The sequence below is a fragment of the Aethalodelphis obliquidens genome, unplaced genomic scaffold (assembly GCF_003676395.1).
Source record: "Aethalodelphis obliquidens isolate GAN/ISIS:26980383/991018 unplaced genomic scaffold, ASM367639v1 scaffold76, whole genome shotgun sequence".
Taxonomy (NCBI): domain Eukaryota; kingdom Metazoa; phylum Chordata; class Mammalia; order Artiodactyla; family Delphinidae; genus Aethalodelphis; species Aethalodelphis obliquidens.
In genome coordinates this window covers 6,690,029-6,699,079 of record NW_020838020.1, presented here as the reverse complement: position 1 = coordinate 6,699,079, position 9,051 = coordinate 6,690,029, and the positions used below count along the sequence as shown (strand labels likewise).

The 9,051-nt window shown below is 34.8% G+C and overlaps 1 pseudogene; it reads left to right on the top strand.

Moving 5' to 3' along the window:
* The first annotated feature begins 836 nt into the window (after nt 1-836).
* LOC113612410 (nucleoporin p54 pseudogene) lies at nt 837-2,383 on the top strand (annotated as a pseudogene).
* The last annotated feature ends 6,668 nt before the right edge of the window (nt 2,384-9,051 follow it).

The window sequence follows — 9,051 nt, the reverse complement described above, 5'->3', positions numbered from 1 at the left end:
CTATTCTGAATTAGAATGTTTTCTGATAGATCACTGTTGGTGGAAAGAAATGCAAATTATTTTTGTATGTTGACTTTAACCTCTTTCAATATTAAATGCTCTACTTATTTACACTTTAATATTCCACATCTAATTTTCCATATGTTTAGGAACACTATATGCTTGATTTACATTATACTTCTTCTTTTTTTTTTTTTTTTTTTTTTTTTTTTTTTTTTTTTTGCGGTATGCAGGCTTCTTACTGTTGTGGCCTCTCTCGTTGCAGAGCACAGGCTCCGGACACGCAGGCTCAGTGGCCATGGCTCACGGGCCCAGCTGCTCCAGCATGTGCAATCTTCCTGGACCGGGGCATGAACCTGTCTCCCCTGCATCAACAGGCAGACTCTCAACAACTGCACCACCAGGGAAGCCCCTACATTATGCTTCTTAATTTTATATTCTCTATCACATTGTTAAACTTCAACAGCACTTTAAAATTTTAAAGCCCTATATTACATTGTGGTTTTCATGTATATATTTATCTCCTGGGTTTTAAGTCTCTGGAGTATAAACACTAGGTAATTTTTTATTTGAATTCCTAAAAATAGAATACTTTCTATCACACAACAGGTACCTAATAAAAGTGCACTTAATGGTGAAAAATCAAATCACAAATCCTAAAAAGAACATAGCTAAAATATGTTAAGCTTCTGTTAATGACCCGGTTATATCTATGCATATCTCAAAAATGTCAACATTTTATGGGATAGATTTGTAATTTATTCTTTTTTGTTTACAAAAAAGGACACTGAAATAATCACTTTAAAAGCTAGCTGTTGGGGAGTGCACTGAGTGTCATGGGAGCAGCTTATCCCCCTGCTCCCCGCAACACAGCCTTCAAATTTGGGACTCCCTCATGCACCTAGGGTACTGCTGCAGCCGCCAAGGTCCCCACGGGTGGATTTGGAGCTTTTGGGACAACATCTACAACAGCGTGTTCTGCATTTAGTTTTTCTGCTCCAGATAACACAAGCATTACTGGATTCCTTGGTGGTACTCAGAACAAATTTTTGGATTTGGTACTTGTTTTGGCACAACGGCTGGAACTAGTATGGTTTAGGTACTGACTTGGTAACTAAACTTGGATTTGGAGGATTTAATACACAGCAGAAGTGGCAGCAACAAACTACATTAGGTGATCTCTTCATTCAGCCTACAAAAGCTCCTGCCCAGTTCAAACAACTGATAAATACTGCAAGTGCTCTTTCTGTCCCAGTACTACTGGGAGATGAGACAGATGCTATTTTGGTAAAATGGAATTTAACTACAGGCCTTTTGGGGAACAGAAAAAGGAAATTTTAACAATAACATTCCACCAACGGAATTCAAACAAGAAAATCCCTTTTGCTGGTTTAAGGCAGTAGGTTATAGTTGTATGCCCAATAATAAACATGAAGATGGGCTAGTGGTTTTAGTTTTCAACAAAAAAGAAACAGATATTCAAAGCCAGCAACAGCAATTGGTAGAATCATTGCATAAAATTTTGGGAGGAAACCAGACCCTTACTGTAAATGTAGAGGGTATTAAAGCATTGTCAGATGATCAGACAGAAGTTGTCATTTATGTTGTTGAGTGTTCTCCAAATGGTACTTCAAGAAGAGCCCCAGCTACAATAATATATGCCCATTTTGAACAAACCAATATAAAAGCACAGTTGCAGCAACTTTGTGTAATGCTTTCTATGACTTGAACAGAACATTCTTCTGCACAGATCGAACAATTTTTACAGAATCCTCCTGCTGATGTTGATCCTATTATCTGGGAGCAAGTCAAAGTGGATAACCTTGATTCTGAAAACTTAATTCCTGTACCAATGGTGGATTTCAAAGAACTTCTTTGAAGACTGAAGTTTCAAGATCAGATGACTAAGCAGCATCAGACCAGATTAGATATCATATCTGAAGATATTGGTGAATTACAGAAGAATTCAACTACAACTACAACTATGGCCAACATTGCACAATAGAAGAGGAAACTCATGGACTTTCCCATAGAATCTTCAGGCCCTAATCAAACAGGAAATTCAGAGGAAGAGTGTATATGCCATCCAAGCTGAAGCAATTCAGCTAGATACATTTCATTGTGAACTAAATACCCTACTCAGTTTAAGGACTGAGTAAATGAACTGATGTCCCAAATCAGGAGGCAGAATCATTTTGGAGCAGTCAAATCTGAAGAAAGATATTACATAGATACAGACCTGTTACGAGAAATCAAGCAGCATTTGAAACAACAGGAAGACCTTAGCCACTTGATTAGGATCATAAAAGATGACCTAGAAGATAAGTTGGTAGAACATAGATTGAATGAAACCATCTACATCAGAGGTGGTGTCGTCAGTTGACATTTCACAAACTTGTGTTATAGGTTTGTGAAATACATCTTGTTATATCAGGCCGTACTTAAGAATGAAACTGACCACATGGAGGAGAAAAAAAAAAAAAAAACAATTCTCCCCCTGACTTGGTTTTTGAGAAGGTTACTTACAAATTGTCATTCATCAAATCTGAAATAATAGTAATTTCACTGCTCTTCAGAGATAGCCTTCGAAAGATTTACATCTATTACAAAAGCTGTAATTACCTTAAAAGAGAAGTACATAATTACCAAAAATATGTATTATTGTACATTTTTACAATAACATTGTTCTTAAAAATAATCAGTGTTTAATGATTATTCTTCATTGAGCCTATACTCTGCTTTAAATAGCAAGTAAATATGAAATGCCTACTTTGCACATAACGAAATAAACTGAATCATTACTTGGCTGCTGGGGATTTGTACTTCAGAATGTAAATGTGCATCAGTTTTTACAGTTGTGAATTCATCTATGGGAGGATCAAAGAAAATCCAGGAGTATTTAATGATTAATATAGTTTCTTTTCATTCTATAAAGATTTGAAAATATATTTTCATATTATTTTACTTATTTGGAATTTAAAGAATACAATTAAGAATTAGGATATAACAAAGTTACATTTTATCATTTTTTTAACCTTTTTGTTTTTTGAAACGTTTTATTTCTAAAAAAAGATGATGGGAATTCTTTGGCAGTGGTTTGGACTCTGTGCTTTCACTGCTGAGGGTGCGGGTTTAATCCCTGGTCAGGGAACTAAGATCCTGCAAGCCCCAAGGGCAAAAAAAAAAAAAAAAAAAAGTTAGCTGTTGAGTTAAAACATCCAGTTTGAAAGTTATTTCTACCTAAATACACTGCTTATATAAGCCAAGACTCATTTGCAGAAGTTTCTAACTCTCAAAGGAATAATCAAGTTCCATGATTGCTCTTTTCTTTTTTAAAATATTCTATGTAAAATCCTTTAGTCATTAAATGATGCTGATATTGTTAACAGTTTTGAATCCTGGGTCCTAGCCAGATCAGATTCCTTTTCAGATCAGAAGCAATGTTTATACATCTTCTGTTTTATCTCCCACCTAGTCCAAGCCTTTGCCCAAATCAGAGCCCCACAACATTAGGTTTCCAATTCTAGTTACTTATTCATTATTTTACTGGAATATAATTGCTTTACAGTGTTGTGTTAGTTTCTGCTGTACAATGAAGTGAATCAGCTATATGTACACCTATATCTCCTCCTTGGACCCCCCTCCCCCCCCCCCCCCCCCCCCCCCCCCCATATATGTCATCACAGACAGCACCGAGCTGAGCTCTCTGTGATATACAGCAAGTTCCCACTAGCTATCTATTTTATACATGATAGTGTATATATGTCAATCCTGATCTCTCAATCCATCCCACCCTCCCCTTCCCCCCACCCAACCATGTCTACATGTCCATTCACTACGTCTAAGTCTCTATTCCTGCCCTGCAAATAGGTTCATCTGTACCATTTTTCTAGATTCTACATATATGTGTTAATATAAGATATTTGTTTTTCTCTTTCTAACTTACTTCACTCTGTATGACAGACTCTAGGTCCATCCACCTCTCTACAAATGACCCAATTCCATTTTTTTTATGGCTGAGTAATATTTAATTGTATATATGTACCACATCTTCTTTATCCATTCTGTTCTTTATCAACCATATCCATGGTTGTTTCCATGTCCTGGCTATTGTAAATACTGATGTAATGAACATTGGGGTACATGACTCTTTTTGAATTATGGTTTTTTCAGGGTATATGCCCAGTAGTGGGATTGCTGGGTCATATGGTAGTTCTATTTTTAGTTTTTTAATGAACCTCCATACTGTTCTCCACAGTGACTCTATCAATTTACATTCTTACCAACAGAAGGTTCCCTTTTCTCCACACTGTCTCCTACACTTATTGTTTGTAGATTTTTTGATGATGTCCATTTTGACTGGTGTGAGGTGATACCTCATTGTAGCTTTGATTTGCATTTATTTAATAATTAGTGATGTTGAGCATCTTTCCATGTGCCTCTTGGCCATATATATGTCTTATTGGACAAATGTCTATTTAGGTGTTCTGCCCATTTTTTGATTGGGTTGTTGGATTTTTGATATTGAGTTCCATGAGCTGTCTGTATATTTTGGAGATTAATCCATCTATTTCTTCATTTGCAAATATTTTCTCCCATTCTGAGGGTTCTCTTTTCATCTTGTTTGTGGTTTCCTTTGTTATGCAAAACCTTTTAAATTTAATTAAGTCTCATTTGTTTATTTTCATTTTTATTTTCAGTACCCTAGGAGGTGGGTCAAAAAAGTTCCCACTGTGGTAAACCACAGCAAATAGTGTTTTCCCTATGTTTTCCTCTAAGAGTTTTATAGTGTCTGGTCTTACATTTAGTTTTTAAATCTATTTTGGCTTTATTTTTGTGTATCATGTTAGATAGTGTTCTAATTTCCTTCTTTTACATGTAGCTGATCAGTTTTCCCTGAACCAGTTATTGAAGAGACTCCATTTTCTCCATCGTATATCCTTGCCTCGTTTCTCAAAGATTAGGTGACCATAGGTCCATGAGTTTATTTCTGAGCATTCTATCCTCTTCCATTAATCTATATTTCTGTTTTTGTTCCAGTACCATACTGTACTTGATGACTGTAGCTTTGTAGTATAGTCTGAAGTAAGGAAGCCTGATTTCTCCATCTCCATTTTGCTCTGTTTTCTCTCAAGATTGCTTTGGCTATTCAGTGTCTTTTGTGTTTCCATAAAAATTGTAAAAATTTTTGTTCTAATTCTGTGAAGAATGCCACTGGTAATTTGATAGGGATTGAATTGAATCTGTAGATTGCTTTGCATGGTATAGTAATTTTCACAATATTGATTCTTCCAATCCAGGAACATTGTATATTCCTCCATCTGTTTGTGTCAGCTTTGATTTCTTTCATCAGTGTTCTATAGTTTTCTGAGTACAGGTCTTTTACATCCTCAGGTAGGTTTATTCCTATGTATTTTATGATAGCAAATAGAATTGTTTCCTTAATTTATCTTTCTGATTTTTCATTGTTAGAGTATAGGAATGCAAGAGATTTCTGTGCATTAATTTTGTATCCTGCAAGTTTATCAAATTCATTGATTAGCTCTAGTAGTTTTCTGGTGGCATCTTTAGGATTTTCTATGTATAGTATCATGTCATGTGCAAACAGTGACAGTTTCCGTTCTTTTCCAATTCGTGTTCCTTTTATTTCCTTTAATTCTCTGATTGCTGTGTGTAGGACTTCCAAAATTAGGTTGAATAACAGTGGCAGGAGTGGACATCCTTGTCTTGTTCCTGATATTACAGGAAATATTTTCAGTTTTTCAAAATTGAAAATGATGTTTGCTGTGGGTTTTGTCGAATATCGCCTTCATTCTCTTGAGGTAGGTTCCCTCTATGCCCACTTTCTGAGAGTTTTATCATAAAAACCCATTTAATGGGTGTTGAATATTGTCAAACACTTTCTCTGCATCACTTGAGATGATCATATGCTTTTTATTGTTTAATTTGTTAATATGGTGTATCACATTGATTGATTTGTGTATATTGATTAATCCTTGCATTCTTAGGATAAATCCCACTTGACCATGGTGTATGATTATTTTAATGTGCTGTTGGATTCTGTTTGCTAGTATTTTGTTGAGGATTTTTGCATCTATGCTCATCAGTGATATTGGTCTGTAAATTTTTTATGATATCTTTGTCTGGTTTTGCTATCAGGATGATGGTGGCCTCGTAGAACGAGTTTGGGAGTGTTCTCCCTCTGCAATGTTTTGTAAGAGTTTAAGAAGGGTAGGTGTTAGCTCTTCTCTAAATGTTTGGTAGGATTCACCTGTGAATCCATCTGGTCCTGGACTTTTGTTTGTTGGAAGACTTTTAATTACAGTTTCAATTTCATTACTTGATTTGTCTATTCATATTTTCTAATTCTTCCTGGTTCAGTCTTGGCAAGTTGTACCTTTCCAAGAATTTGTCCATTTTTTCCAAGTTGTCCATTTTATTGTCATATAGCTGCTTGTAGTAGTCTCTTATGATCCTTTGTATTTCTGCCATGTCAGTTGTAATTTCTCCTTTTTCATTTCTAATTTTATTGATTTGAATCATCTCCCTTTTTTTCCTGATGAGTCTTACTAAAGGTTTATCAATTTTGTTTATCTTTTCAAAGAACCAATTTTTAATTTTATTGCTCTTTTCTATTGTTTTCTTCATTTCTATTTCATTTATTTCAGCTTTGATTTTATGATTTCTTTCCTTCTACTAACTTTGAGTTTTCTTTATTCTTTTTCTCTAGCTGCTTTAGGTGTATGGTTAGATTTTTTATTTGAGATTTTTCTTTTTTCTTGTTGTGAGATTGAGTTGCTATAAACTTCCCTCTTAGAACTGCTTTTGCTGCACCTCATATGTTTTGGGTTATTTGGTCATTTTTGTTGTCATTTGTTTCTATGTATTTTTTAATTTCCTCTTTGATTTTGTCAGTGATCACTTGGTTATTTAGCAGAACACTGTTTAGCCTCTATGTGTTTGTGCTTCATATATATATATATAATATATATATATATATATATATATATATATATATATATTTTTTTTTTTTGCTGTAACCAATTGCTAGTCTCATACATTGTGGTTGGAAAAGATGCTTGGTATGATTTCAATTTTCTTAAAATTACCAAGGCTTGATTTGTGGCCCAAGATGTGATCTATCCTGGAGAATATTTCATGTGCACTTGAGAAGAAAGTGTATTCTGCTAATTTCAGATGGAATGTCCGATAGATATCAATTAAGTCTATCTGGTCTATTGTGTCATTTTAAGCTTGTGTTTCTTCATTTATTTTTTTGTCTGGATGATCTGTCCATTGGTATATGTGAGGTCTTAAAGTCTTCCACTAATATTTTGTTACTGTCCATTTCCCCTTTTTGGCTGCTAGCATTTGCCTTATGTATTTAGGTGCTCCTATGTTGGGTGCATAAAGATTCATAATTGTTATATCTTCTTCTTGGATTGATCCCTTGATCATTATGTAGTGTACTTCCTTGTCTCTTGTAACAGTCTTTATTTTAAAGTCTATTTTATCTGATATGAATATTGCTACTCCAGCTTTCTTTTGATTTTTCCATTTGCATGGAAAATCTTCTTCCATCCCCTCACTTTCAATCTGTGTGTGTCCCTAGGTCTGAAGTGGGTCTCTTGTAGACAGCGTATATATGTATCTTGTTTCTGTATACATTCAGCTAGTCTGTGTCTTTTGCTTGAGCATTTAATCTATTCACATTTAAGGTAATTATTGATGTGTATGTTCCTATTACCATTTACTTAATTGTTTTGGGTTGTTTTTGTAGGTCTTTTTCTTCTCTTGTGTTTCCCCCTTATAGAAGTTCCTATAGCATTTGTGGTAGACCTAGTTTGGTGGTGCTGAATTCTCTTAATTTTTGCTTGTCTGTAAAGCGTTTGATTTCTTCCTCAAATATGAATGAGATCTTTTCTGGGTAGAGTAATCATGATTGTAGGTTTTTCCCTTTCATCTCTTTAAATATATCCTACCACTCCCTTCTGGCCTGCAGAGTTTCTGCTGAAAGATCAGCTGATAATGTTATGGGAATTCCCTTGTATATTATTTTTTGCTTTTCCCTTGCTGCTTTTAATATTTTTTCTCTGAATTTAAATTTTGTTAGTTTGATTAATATATGTCTGGGTGTTCTTCTCCTAGGTTTTATCCTGTATGCAACTCTCTGTGCTTCCTAGACTTAGATGGCTATTTCCTTTCCCATGTTAGGAAAGTTTTTGACTATAATCTCTTTAAATATTTTCTCAGACTCTTTCTCTCTTTCTCTTCTTCTTTTGGGACCCCTGTAATTTGAATTTTTTTTCATTTAATATTGTCCCAGAGGTCTCTGAGACTGTCCTCAATTCTTTTCATTCTTTATTCTTTATTTTGCTCCTTGGCAGTTTTTTCCACCATCTATCTTCCAGCTCACTTATTCATTTTTCTGCCTCAGTTATTCTGCTATTGAATCCTTCTAGTTTATTATTCATTTCAGTTATTGTGTTGTTCATCACTGTTTGTTGTTTCTTTTAGTTCTTCTATGTCTCTGTGAAATATTTCTTGTATTTTCTTGATATGTGCCTCCATTCTATTTCTAAGATTTTGGATCATCTTTACTATCATTATTCTTAATTCTTCTTCAGGTAGGTTGCCTATTTCTTCTTCATTTATTTGGTCTTATAAGTTTTTACCTTGTCCTTTCATCTGTAACATATATTTTTGTTGTCTCATTTTTTTGATGGGTGGGACTATGTTCCTGTCTTGGTGTTTGTTTGGACTGAGGTGTCCAGCACTGGAGTTTGCAGGCAGTTGGGTAGAGCTGGGTCTTGGTTCTGAAATTAGGACCTCCAGAAGACCTCACTCCTATTAATTTTACCTGGTGTCTGTGGTTGTCTGTTAGGCCAGTGGTTTGAACTCAGTGCTCCCACCGCAGGAGATCAGGCCTGACCTCTGGTCTGTGAACCAAGATCCCTCCAGACACATGCTGCAGAAAAACAAAAGAGCAGAAAAATAACAAAGAATAACAAATAAAATAAAATTAGAAAAATAAAAAAATATATGAGAAAA